Here is a 12,855-nt window from a genome sequence, read left to right on the forward strand (position 1 = left end):
GGCAGTGGAGGCAGACAGCAGAATCCTCCACAGACCACACTGCCAGTGCCCCAGCGACAGTGGTGGCTCCCACCAAAGAAATCCCGGCTCAGGATCTGGGACTGAGAATACCCAACCCTTTCGGGCACAACCCCAAGACGACAGCCATAAGCCTGCCCTGGCAGAGCAGAAGGATAGAGAGGTGCAATGCGGATTTTGCCAGCGCCTGGGCTCCAGTGCAGCAGCTGCTCCTAGCAAAGAACCATCAGCTCTGGATCTGGGACTGAGGTCACTCAATCCTTCCTGGTACCAGACCCTTCCACGGAGCAGCCGCAATAAGCTCCAGTGCCTGCGGATTCTGGCAGAGAAACCCTGGCTCAGTATCTGGGACTGAGAATACCCAACCCTTCCTGGTACTCCCCTGAGACAACCACCATAAGCTTGCCCTGGCAGAATGGAAGGACAGAGAGATGGCCTGTGGATTCCACCACAGGCCACAGTGCCTAGGCGGTGGCCCCTGGCAAAAAAATAACCCAGGCTTGGGACCTGGGACTGAGGTCACTCAACCCTTCCTGGCACTCCCCTGGGACCGGCCACCATAAGCTCCAGTGCCAGGCGGCTTCTGGCAAAGATGCCCACGCTCAGGATCTGGGACTGAGGACACTCAATTCAACCCTTTCCGGTACTTCCCCCCAGGGACCAGCCACCATAAGCCTTCTCTGGGGGTGGGGAAGAACAGAGAGGCAGCCAGAACCTGGAAACAACCCAGATGTCCATCAATGGAGGAATGGATACAGAATTTATGATACTTTTACACAGTGGAATACTACTCAGGAATTAAAAACAAGGACATCATGAACTTTGCAGGCAAATGGTGGGATTAAGAAAAGATCATCCTGAGTGAGGTATCCCAGAAACAGAAAGACACACATGGTATATAGTCACGTATATGTGGGTGCTAGACCTATAAGATAGGGTAAAAATACTAAAATCTGTGCACCTAAAGAAGATAAACAAGAAAGGGGACTCGGGGTAGATGATCAATCCTCAATTAGAAAGACAAATGGGATGTACAATGGAAATAGGAGAAAACAAGCAACAGGACAGGAACCTACCACAGAGGGCCTCTGAAAGACTCTTCCTAGCAGTGTACCAAAGCACATACTGAGACTCATAACCAAACCTTCTGCCCGGCGCAGGGAATCATATGAAAGAAGGGGGAGTTAGTAAGACCTGGAGAGGACAGGAGCTCAACAAGTACCAAATATACCTGGGCCCAGGGGTCTTTACTGAGTTTCTTCAGCCAAGGACCATGAATGGATATAACCTAGAACCGCTGCCCAGATATAGCCCATGGCAGCTCAGTATCCAAGTGGGTTCCCTAGTTAGGGGAACAGGGACTGTCTCATACATGAACTGGGCTGGCTCTTGCCCCCCCCCCCCCCCAAGAGAAGCATTGCTAGGCCACAGAAAATGACAGTGTAGCTATCCTTGAAGAGATCTGATAAGCTAGGATCAGATGGAAGGGGAGGAGGACCTCCCCTATTAGTTAACTTAGAGAGGGGTAGGAAGGAGATGAGGGAGGGAGAGTGGGATTGGGATGGAATGAGGGAGGGGGCTACAGCCGGGATACAAAGTAAATAAACTGTAATTAATATAAAAAATAATAAAAATAAATGTTTTCCACACTCTTGAGTACACTTATTCTATGGTATTTTGTATTATTTTTGAGGCCATAGGGAAAGAGATTGTTTCCCTTATCTTCTTTTCTGTTTATGTTATATTGCTATGCATATAAGTTAATGAATTGTATATGTTAGTAGTTTATTCAATCATTTTGATGCAAACATTTATAAGAGGTTTATAGTCAAATCCTTAGTCACTTGTATACAAAATCATGTCATATACAAATGGAGATACTTTAATACTTTCACTTTTTTCCCCCTTTTGTTTGCCTCTCTTGTCTTATGGATCTGGCTTGTTCTTCTTGTGTAATATTAGATAAGAGTGGTAAACTTGACATTTCCTCAGGAAATTCTTTGAATTTCTTATTATTAATGGAAACTGTAACATTCTACTGCAGGTTTTCACATAATGACTTTCTGTGTTTAGGTTATGTCCCTTCTGTTATGAGTTTCTTCAGGATAAGAAGATTTACATTTTAGAAAATTCATACAGGTACACAACTTATCATGTTCTAATTCTCTTCATTAAACCCTCCTTCTAGTTTTCTCAAGGATAGCTACCCCAAAATAGGATAGCTATCCTTCCAAAATCTCTGTCATTTGCTCACTTCTTTAAAACTCACTGAGACCTCTAGTGATACCCATTGCAGGAGCCCACTGGCAGAGTCAAACAGTTCCTGAGTGGGGAGTGAGGACTGAAATAATTAAAGCAAGTCACACTGCACAGGGGATTGAATTGAGGTGGCTGTCAGCAAGACTGAGTTTATTCCACAGTTCCTTCTTTATAGGCAAAGCGCAAACAACTCGCATCCACACATAAAGAAGTTCCTGGAACTGCCAAACTTGTTTTGTGAAACTACTTCTCTATAGCAGATATGATCCAGGGTCACAGAAAGAAGTTTTAAGGAACTTGGAACAAGTGGAACTTCCTCTTTTCTCTGTCTCAAGGTGAAGGCAAGGGTGAAACTTGTTTTTCACTAAATAAATAACAAAGCAGCTTGTCAAACAAGCAGCTCTCCACAACCCATGTGGACAGGAATTTGATATCTGACCAAACAAGATCCATCTCTCTGTGCTATTCCCTTATCCCAAAAAGTGAGTCTCAGCTTCTAATAGAGCCGCCTTGGGAGCTGGCCTCAGCACTCTCTCCTGGTTCCATGTTAAAATTTTTAACTGGTTTGATCTTGTGCAGGTTTCAAGTAACCCAATTGTGAGTTCATATGTGCAACAACTATGTCCTGTCCAGAAGACATTTTCCCAACTTCTTTTTTTCTCCTCTAGCTCTTACAAGCTTTCACATAAATATTTTATTTTAAAATATTTAAAAGACTCTTAAATAAATAAGAACATTATATACCAAAATCAACTAGACCCACAGACTTTACAACTCAATGAAGAGCAATGTAGTTAGAAGAAAGATTTAGAATGGAAACAATGGAGCTAAACATTAAATTGTAAACTTTCAGTATTAAATATATTTTATGCACTTACCCAGTATCTGGCCTGTCTTCTGTGATCCTCCTTGAGCCTTTGTGGAGCTAGTGATACTGTTGAGCACACTGCCCCTTTCCTTATCCTCGGCGCTTATATTTATTTTAGCAATTCATCTTTTCTGTGTATTTTCTAATGTAGTGGAAACTTGTTCCCTGGTAGGACCTAATGATTTCAGATTTTCACTGGCATCTGTTGTGATTAATTATTGTTAATTCTATTTTTTTTTAATTTGAATCTTCTTTTTCCTTAATTTAGATTGGCTAAAGGTTTGTTGCTTTTGTTTATCTTTTCAGTGAACAAACTAATTCACTAATCATAATATTTTTATAATTCTATTTCATTAAATTCGCTCTGATATGATCTGAATTTCTTCCAACTACTGATTTGGGGTTTGGCTTGTGCTTTAAGTCCTCCCATGGGCTCTTAATGGCATCATTAACTTATTTATTTGCTATCACTCTGATTTCTAAACATAGGGAGTTAGTTCTACAGAGTTCCCTTTTAGGACTTCCTTCATTTAATCCCATACATCGGATATGTTGTGTTTCACTTTACAGTTGATTATAGGACTTCTTTTATTTGCTTCTATATTTCTTCAGTGAGGTGTTGGTCGTTTGACATTGTGTTGTTTAATCTCTAGTATTTCTCTTGCTGTTGATATGTAGTCCTTTTCCATTGTGATAAGAGAATATACGGAACTTTCCTGTGCTGCTTGAGGATTTCTTGGTGTCCTGATATATGATCTGTTTTGGGTTTCTAGGAAGAATACATATTCTTTATCAACTGGATAAAGTTTTTTTGCAGAACATTTTGTGGGGAATGACCTGTCAATTTGTGAGAATGGAGTACTCTGGCAACTCTTTACTATTGACATAACGTTAAACTTGAGCTTCATTCACATAGAACTTATACGGTGTGTTTTATGAAATGGTGCACCTATGTTCGGAGCATATATATTGTAATGTTCTCTTGATGGATTGTTCCCTTAATTAGTATGAAAATCATCTTTATCTTTTCTCCGTGTTTTTTGTTAAAACTTTTCTTCAAAGATCATAGCTGTGATACCTCACTCAGAATCTTTTCTAGTTCCCACCATTTGCCTGCAAATTTCATGCTTTCCTTTTTTTAAATTGCTGAGTAGTATTCCATTGTGTAAATGTACCACAATTTCTGTATCCATTCCTCCACTGATGGACATCTGGGTTGTTTCCTGATTCTGTCTATTATGAATAAAGCTGCTGCGAACATGGTTGAACAAATAAATGTCCTTGTTGTACTTGAGCATCTTTTGAATATATGCCTAGGAGTGGTATAGCTGGATCTTGAGAAATCACTATTCCTACTTGTCTGAGAAAGTACCAGATTGATTTCCAAAATGGTTGTACAAGTTTACATCCCCATCAGCAATGGAGCAGGGTTCCCTTTTCTCTGAAATCTCTCCAGCATGTGTTGTCACTTGAATTTTTGATCTTAGCCACTCTGATAGGTGTAAGGTGAAATCTTAGGGTTGTTTTGATTTGCATCTCGCTGATGGCTAAGGACGTTGAGACTGATACTTCAACCAAGTACATTCATGGATATAACCTAGAACCCCTGCTCAGATGTAGCCCATGGTAGCTCAGTATCCAAGTGGGTTCCCTAGTAAGGGGAAGAGGGACTGTCTCTGACATGAACTCAGTGGCTGGCTCTTTTACCCCCCTTCTCCCTGCAGGAAGGAGGAGCCTTGCCAGGACACAGAGGAGGACATTGCAGCCAGTCCTGATGAAAACTGATAAACTAGGGTCAGATGGAAGGGGAGGTAGACCTCCCCTATTGGTGGACTTGCAGAGGGGTATGGGAGGAGATGAGGGAGGGAGGGTGGGTTTGGGAAGGAATGAGGGAGGTGGCTACAGCTGGAATGCAAAGCAAATAAAATGTAATTAATGTAAAAAATTAATTTAAAAAGTGTTGACCATTATATACTTAATAAAATGTACTGACACACCCACACAAAAGATCATAGCCACTTGTTTCATAGGTTCCTGCTTGTTGAATACCTTTTCAATCATTTAATCCCAAGGTAACATCTGTCTTTAGTGTTAGAATGTTTTTCTTACAGGCTACAATTAGGTAGTTTGTCCTTCTTCATCCAGTCTACTGGTGTTATGCATTTTTAGTGGAGAGGGACTGAGAACATTAATACTCAAGAGTTGCTGAAAGTCGTGTATTGCTTCCTGCCACTGTGTTGGTTTTGTTCTTGTTCTCATGCTTGGTCTAGCATGGTTCATCCTTTCCTGTGGCTTTACAGATGTATGTATTTTACATCTGAAAGATTCTTTCAAATACTATCTGTAGCATTATTTAGTGGTCATAGTATTTTGTAGTCCATTTTTTTTGGTTAAAGTTTTTTTAATTATTTTTTTATTTTTATTTTTATTATTAGTTAAATTTTATTAACTCTGTATCCCAGCTGTATCCCGCTCCCTCATTCCCTCCCTATCCCACCCTCCCTCCCTCCCTCATCTCTTCCCTGCCCCTTTCCAAGTCCACTGATTAGGGAGGACCTCCTCTCCTTTCATCTGACCCTGTTTTATCAGGTATCTTTGGGACTGGCTGCAAAGTCCTCCTCTGTGGCCTTGCAGGACTGCTCCTCCTTGGGGTATGGGGAGCTCAAAGAGCCTGCCATTGAGTTCATGTATGAGACAATCCCTGTTCCCCTTACTATGGGAAACCAATTGGTTACTGAGCTATCAAGGCTACATCCAAGCAGAGGTTCTAGGTTATATACATACATGGTCCTTGGTTGGAGAAACAATCTCAGAAAAGACTCTGTGCCCGGATATATTTGGTCCTTGTAGAGCTCCTATCCTTTCCATGTCATACTAACTCCCCCTTCTTTCATATGATTCCCTGCACTCTGCTGAAGGTTTGGTTATGAGTCTTAATATCTGCTTTGATACTCTGCTAGGTAGAGTCTTTCAGAGGCCCTCTGCGGTAGGCTCCTGGCCTGTTACTTGTTTTCTTCTATGTCCAATGCACATCCCATTTGTCTTTCTAAGGGTTGATCATCTACCCTGAGTCCTCTTTCTTGTTTATCTTCTTTAGGTATATAGATTTCAGTATGTTTATCCTATCTTATAGGTCTAGTACCCAACATATATAAAGAGCTAAAGAAGTTAAAAAGCAATAAATCAAGTAAAAAAAATTAAAAAATGGGGTGCGGAGTTAAACAGAGAATTCTCTGTAGAGGAATATAGAATAGCAGAGAAACACTTAAAGAAATGCTCAACATCCTTAGCCATCAGGGAGATGCAAATCTAAATAACCCTGAGATTTCACCTTACACCCATCAAAATGGCTAAAATCAAAAACTCAAAAGAGAACACATACTGGAGAGGTTGGAGAAATGGAGAAAGGGGAACCCTCCTCCATTGCTGGTGAGAATGTAAACTGGTACAACCACTTTGGAAGTCAATCTGGCACTTTCTCAGACAATTAGGAATAGTGCTTCCTCAAGACCCAGCAATACCACTGCTAGGTATATACCCAAAATTTGCTCAAATACACAACAAGGACATTTGCTCAACCATGTTTGTAGCAGCTTTATTTGTCGTAGCCAGAACCTGGAAACAACCCAGAGGTCCATCAATGGAGGAATGGATACAGAAATTGTTGTATTTTTACACAATGGAATACTACTCAGCAATCAAAAAAAAAAAAAAGAAGAAGAAGAAGAAAAAAGAAAGGAAATCATGAAATTTGCAGGCAAATGTTGGGATCTAGAAAAGATCATCTTGAGTGAAGTATCCCAGAAGGAGAAAGACACACATGGTATATACTCACTTATATAGACCTATAAGATATGATAAACATAATGAAGTCTATACAGCTAAAGAAGACAAACAAGTAAAGTTTTAATCTGTCTTTTAATTATGACTGATAGTTTTCCTGGGTACAGCAGTCTCAGTTTTCAGTTCTTGTCTTTCCGAATTTGAAAGCTACATCCAGGGCTCCTGACTTTAAAGATTCAGTTAAATAATCTGTTGTTGTGATGAGTTAGGTTTTTCTCCCTTGCTGCTTTCAATATACTTTATTTATTTATTTTTTAGCATTTGATTATCATATGACAAAGCAAATTTCCTTCCTGCCCTTTAATGTTTAATGTCATAAATGCCTCCTAAATCTCGATTGACTTATCTTTTTAAAATTTGGGTACATATTCTGCTATGGTTAAAAAATGGATTCTGCACCTTTAGCATTAGGGGTTTTTCCTACGCCTATTATGCATAAAATTGTTCTTTTCAGGGTGCCATATATAGCTTGGCATTTCAGTGTACCTTATTATTTTATCTTTGTCCTTATTTGAGTGTTCCAGTTTCTTCACCTTGTCTTTAAGTTCAACTAGTCTGTGAACTTCTTGATCCATTTTTATTCTTAAGTGTCTCCATATATTTTTAAAATTTATTTTTATTAATTGAAATATAATTTCAGCTCCAGAAAAGATACTGTTCCAGGGTGATGAGTGTGAAATAGGCTTGCATTTTCATCGCTTGCCAAGAAGCTTGTTACGATAGAACTCTGTTTGCAAAGGACACACTCTCTTCCTTTAAAAAAAAGTCTCACTGGGTATGTAACTCACACTTAAGGGCGGGCTCCGTGGCCATCAATAGATCACCAGTGTAAAGCATTTCTTTTTGTTAGATATTTTGTCTCATATTGCTTTGATAGGGCCTTTTTGTCTTACTTGTCTTTTGCTTGTATACGATGGGTTCTGATGTTTGTTCTTATTAGGTTTCTATGTATGTTTCTTGTAAGTTTTCTCTTGTTTATATTCATTTCGTTTATTTGCCTATTAGTTTGAAAACAGAGAGAGAAAAAGGGTGTGGAGTTGGATGGGTGGAGTAGTAGCAAGACCCGGAAGGAGTCTGAGGAAGGGTAACCATGTTCAGAATATGTTGGAGATATATATAATGTAAATTATTTTATACTTACATCATTTACCTTTTCTTTCTCCCATCGAAACCTCTCATATTGATCCCCTTTGTGCTCTTTCTCAAATCCATGGTCTTTTGATTGATTTTTAAAAATCTGGAAACAATGTAGATCTCCCTCAACAAAAAAGTGGATTAAAAAATGGTACATTTACACAATGAAATACTATTCAGCTATTAATAAAACAAAGAAATAGTAAAAATTGCAGGTAACTGGATGGAATTAGAAAATATCATCCTGAGTGATCTAACCCAGAAGCAGAAAAATATACATGATATATATTTACTTATAAGTAGTTATTAGATATATAATATAGAATAAACATACTAAAATCTACAGACCTAAAGAAGCCAAACAACAAGGAAAACAGTAGGGAGGATGCTTAAATCTCATGTAGAAGGTAAACAGGAAAGACAGAGGAAGCAGTGGAAGAAAGGGAACAGGACAGGAGCCTACCACAGTTGTCTTCTGAAAGACTCCACCCAACAGGGGATTGAAGAAGTTTCAGAGACTCACAGCCAAACTTGGGCAGAGTCCAGCAGATATTATGGAAGAAGGAGGATAAAAGGATGGAGCCCAAGAAAGCCAAGAAATCTGGGTCCATGGGGGCCTACAGAGACTGATGCATTAACCAAGGACCACGGCATGGAGGGCACTTAGACCCCCTGTTGAGATGTATTGCATAGGCAGCACAGTCTCCAAGTGAGACCCCTAATCAGGGCAACAGGGGAAGTCTCTGATATGAACTCGGTTGCTTGCTCTTTGAACACTTTTCCGTGACTGGTAGCTTTTCCAGGCCACAGAGGAAGAGGAACAAGGCAGTCCTGATGAGACATGATAGATGATGGTCAGATCGTAGGGAAAGAGGACTCCCTCTTTTCAGTGGACTACGGGAGTAGGATAGGAGGTGAGCAGGGATGGAGGGTGGTACTGGGAGAAGAGGAGGGAGGTGGCTACAATCAGGATAAAAGTGAATAAATTGTAAAAAATAATAAATTAAAATGAAGAAAAATACATTAAAATTATATTTACACATATATTTCCTAATTTATAAACACATTTTTATTTAATTTGTGTTTTAAATTTCCAGCACTTTAGGTGATTTTCTTAGTGTTGCTGCTGATTCTTCTTTCATATCTTACATTGCCTCCTTATGTCATTCAGCTATTTGTATGTTCAACCAGAGGCTTATATTCTTCTTTGATTTTTACAAACATACTTATAATAATTCTTTTGAATCCTCTGTCTGTTATTTCATCTAACTCACTCTCACTAGATGCCATTACTGCAGGATTAGCAATTTTTTTAGAAGCTATATTGTCTTTGTTTTTCATGTTTATTATGTTACTGCATTGGGATTTGTGCATCTGGTATTTTTTTCTTCACTTGGTTTATTTTTTATAAACTTTATTCTTAATGTGGGGTTTGGACATGGTATTATTTTTTACATAATTCAGAAAGTAGTTTTTCAGGCGAGGAGCTCAAAGTGTCTGTTGAAAACTCTGAATTATTCCCCAAATAGAATATTAACTGTGAGAGCAACCATAATTACTTTATTAGCACAATATGTATTATACTCAGGTTTTAGTTCATAAGAACATGAGTGGGAGGGATTTAGAGTAGGTAAAGAAAATTATTAAGCATTAGATTAGTTTTTGGGAAAATAATTAAGATGAATAAATTAATTGGGAGGAAAGCAGGCATACTGTCAACGTCTAAGATTTATAAGTTATTAAGGCTAGGCAAGGTTATAAGTAAGTAAAAGTAGAGAGGATAGATATAAAAGTGAGGAAAGAAAACAGGGCAGTGCATACAAGATATAGCTGAAGAGTATAGAAAAGATGTCATACTGTGATCTAAGTCAGGAACATAAGCACTGTCCTAGAACATAACTGACCCATATACAGACAATAGAAAAAACATCATGAGATAGATATGCAAGAGATGAAATCAAATAACAGAAAACAAATCAAAAGACTTTCTTACACTTATTGAGTGAAATGCTTGAAGAGATGTACTGAACTGAAAGGTGAATTTCTCAGATCGCTCATTCTACCAACCTATTAAGCTTTGTGCATTCCAAAAAGGCAAGTAGAAGCCATTGGTCCCTGCAGCTTCAGAGTTCTTGGAGTCCTGGCATATGGCAAAGGAGAATCGTAAGTCTCTTTTGGTGGTTCCCTTGGCACCCTCCTCTACTCTGCAGCCTCTTTCTGATTCTGACGTCTGGCTGTGTGGGAGGATAGCACTTCACTTTCAATTTCTGCTGATGTTTCCAAAACAGATTTAGTCTGCAGGCAGGCTCCTGTGGATAGCACGGCCAGAGAAGCAGTGGTTACCTCTGTTTCTGACTGATTTCATGCAGAGATCTACCCAAGCATAGTAAGTTCATTTCAGGCCCTGTGTCTTTCATGATAAGAGCTTACTAATGCGATTTTGCCAAATAATGAGCAAACATGCTACTTCTGGTCCTACCCGTGAACGATTAGTTTCCTAACAGGTTTTTTAATAGAGTGAAAAACAAACAAAACAAACTGTGCTCATGTCTGTACTTTTAATTTTAGTAAACACATGGATAAGAAACTATAGACTATTTGGATAGACTGTGTAAATATAGCTGTCTAGAGATATAGCAAGTTAAAATGAACACATATAATGAGTTACTACAAGAGAAAAGAAATGGCTCAGAGAATTTCCTTTGCAGGGGTCTCAGGGTCCTAAGCTTCAATCTGTAAGGACTCTTAGTTATTTGTTTTTGATGAATATGGTTCACAATTCATGATAACTAAATGACCTACCAACCCCCAGTCACAGTAACCTATAACCAACTGTCTGGCGTCTTTGGTGTAGGTAGCAAACCTGCAGAAATGTCTAAAATAACCCTGAAGGTGCATTTGAAGTCTCATACACTGAGATACAAAAATCTGAAAACTCCATGTGCAAAATAAAACAACAGACAAACCTGAAACCCTTCTTTTTTTTTTAACTATGAACCTATAATTTACATTTTATTCAAATCTAATTTACATTTAACTTTTATTAATTACACTTTATTCATTTTGTATCCCCCCATAAGCCCCTTCCTCCTCCCCTCCCTTTCCCACCCTCTCTCCTCTTTCTGAATGCATGTTCCTCCCCAAGTCCACTGATAGGGGAGGTCCCCCTCTCCTTCCTTCTGATCCTAGTCTATCAGATCACATCAGGAGTGGCTGAATTGTCATCTTCTGTGTCCTGATAAGGCTGCTCCCCCCTCAGGGGGAGGTGATCAAAGAGCAGGCCAGTCAGATTATGTCAGAGGCAGTCCCTCTTCCCATTACTATGGAACCCACTTGGACACTGAACTGCCATGGGCTACATCTGTGCAGGGGTTCTAGGTTATCTCCATGAATAGTCCTTGGTTGGAGTATGAGTCTCTGGGAAGTTCCCTGTGTTCAAATTTTCTGGTTCCGTTGCTCTCCTTGTGGAGACCCTGTCCTCTCCAGCTCTTACTATTTCCCACTTCTTACATAAAATTCTATTCACTCTGCCCAACAGTTGGCCATCAGGCTCAGCATCTGCTTTGATAGTCTGCAGGGAAGAGGCTTTCTGAGGCTCTCTGTGGCAGGTTCCTAGTTTGTTTCCTGTTTTCTTCTTCTGGCTCTCAGAAGCCCTCTGTAGAAGGTTCCTAGGTTGTTTCCTGTTTTCTTCTTCTGGCTCTCAGAAGCCCTCTGTAGAAGGTTCCTAGGTTGTTTCCTGTTTTCTTCTTAACTAGTCTCAGAGCCTCCTGTCATAACTATTAGGATTCACATGTTGTAGCAGTTACTTAAAGAATTAGTGAATTTATTTTGTCAAAATAAAGTGGATATGTTTTCTGATATAGTAAAACAATTACCTGTAAATTTATTCTTTTAATTTTAATTAACTGATGGTGTGTGTCTGTATGTGCATGTGTGTGTGTGTCTGTATGTGCATGTGTGTCTGTGTGTGTGTATGCATGTGTGCATGGGAGCTGTGCCATCGTGTTTGTGTGGAGGTTATAGGACAGATCTTGAGATTGTGTTCTCTCATGTTATGCTGTGGGGTCTCCTTTTGGAATTCTGGTCATCAGGTCTATGCTCCAGTTGGACAGCTCTATTCACCTGTCCAATTATTTACTTCAGTGCAACGTAACAATTAATGAGTCTACTGATAAGTTTTTCTTTCTGCTATTTCTTAAAAAGCATTGGTTTTCTAGAACCTTGCCTTCCAAACTTCAAGCTGGGTTAACTAGGTGTCTCATCTCACATTTTTTTTATTCAGGTAATGACCACAGACAGCAGTATGAAAAACGTGTAATTGTTCTATGGTTGATTAACATATATACACATGTGATTCAAAACTTCGCATCTAAGACTCTTCAACATTCTTATGAAATTTGAGTAGTCATTTTAAAAATTAGTTTAGTCATGGGTTTGAATGATTTAGAAACCAGGACTGCAAAATTATGTACATACCATGCTTTTTTTTCTATGAGCACAGGAAGGTATTCAGCCCTCCTCCTGGATGTGTGAAAATGCCACTGAATCAACCTTACAATCTCTAGATGATAAAGTTTCTGTTTCAAATGTTCTCTCATAGGAGAACAAGTGATGTGATTTGGCCTAAGTGACAGGTGAGCAGAGTGGAGTTTAAATTCGATCTAATGTTTGTTAATGCAGTCATTGTTGATTGGGAGACCAAATGGAGAAACTAGAACAGAGACACATGTGCT

General features: G+C 39.3%; 1 protein-coding gene across 4 annotated transcripts in view; it reads left to right on the forward strand.

The window, feature by feature from the left end:
- Ccser1 (coiled-coil serine rich protein 1) overlaps window positions 1-12,855 on the forward strand; it is a 1,241,689-nt gene that overhangs the window by 918,192 nt on the left and 310,642 nt on the right. The gene's annotated exons all lie outside the window — the stretch shown is intronic.

The sequence above is a fragment of the Meriones unguiculatus genome, chromosome 21 (genome assembly GCF_030254825.1).
Source record: "Meriones unguiculatus strain TT.TT164.6M chromosome 21, Bangor_MerUng_6.1, whole genome shotgun sequence".
Lineage (NCBI taxonomy): Eukaryota > Metazoa > Chordata > Mammalia > Rodentia > Muridae > Meriones > Meriones unguiculatus.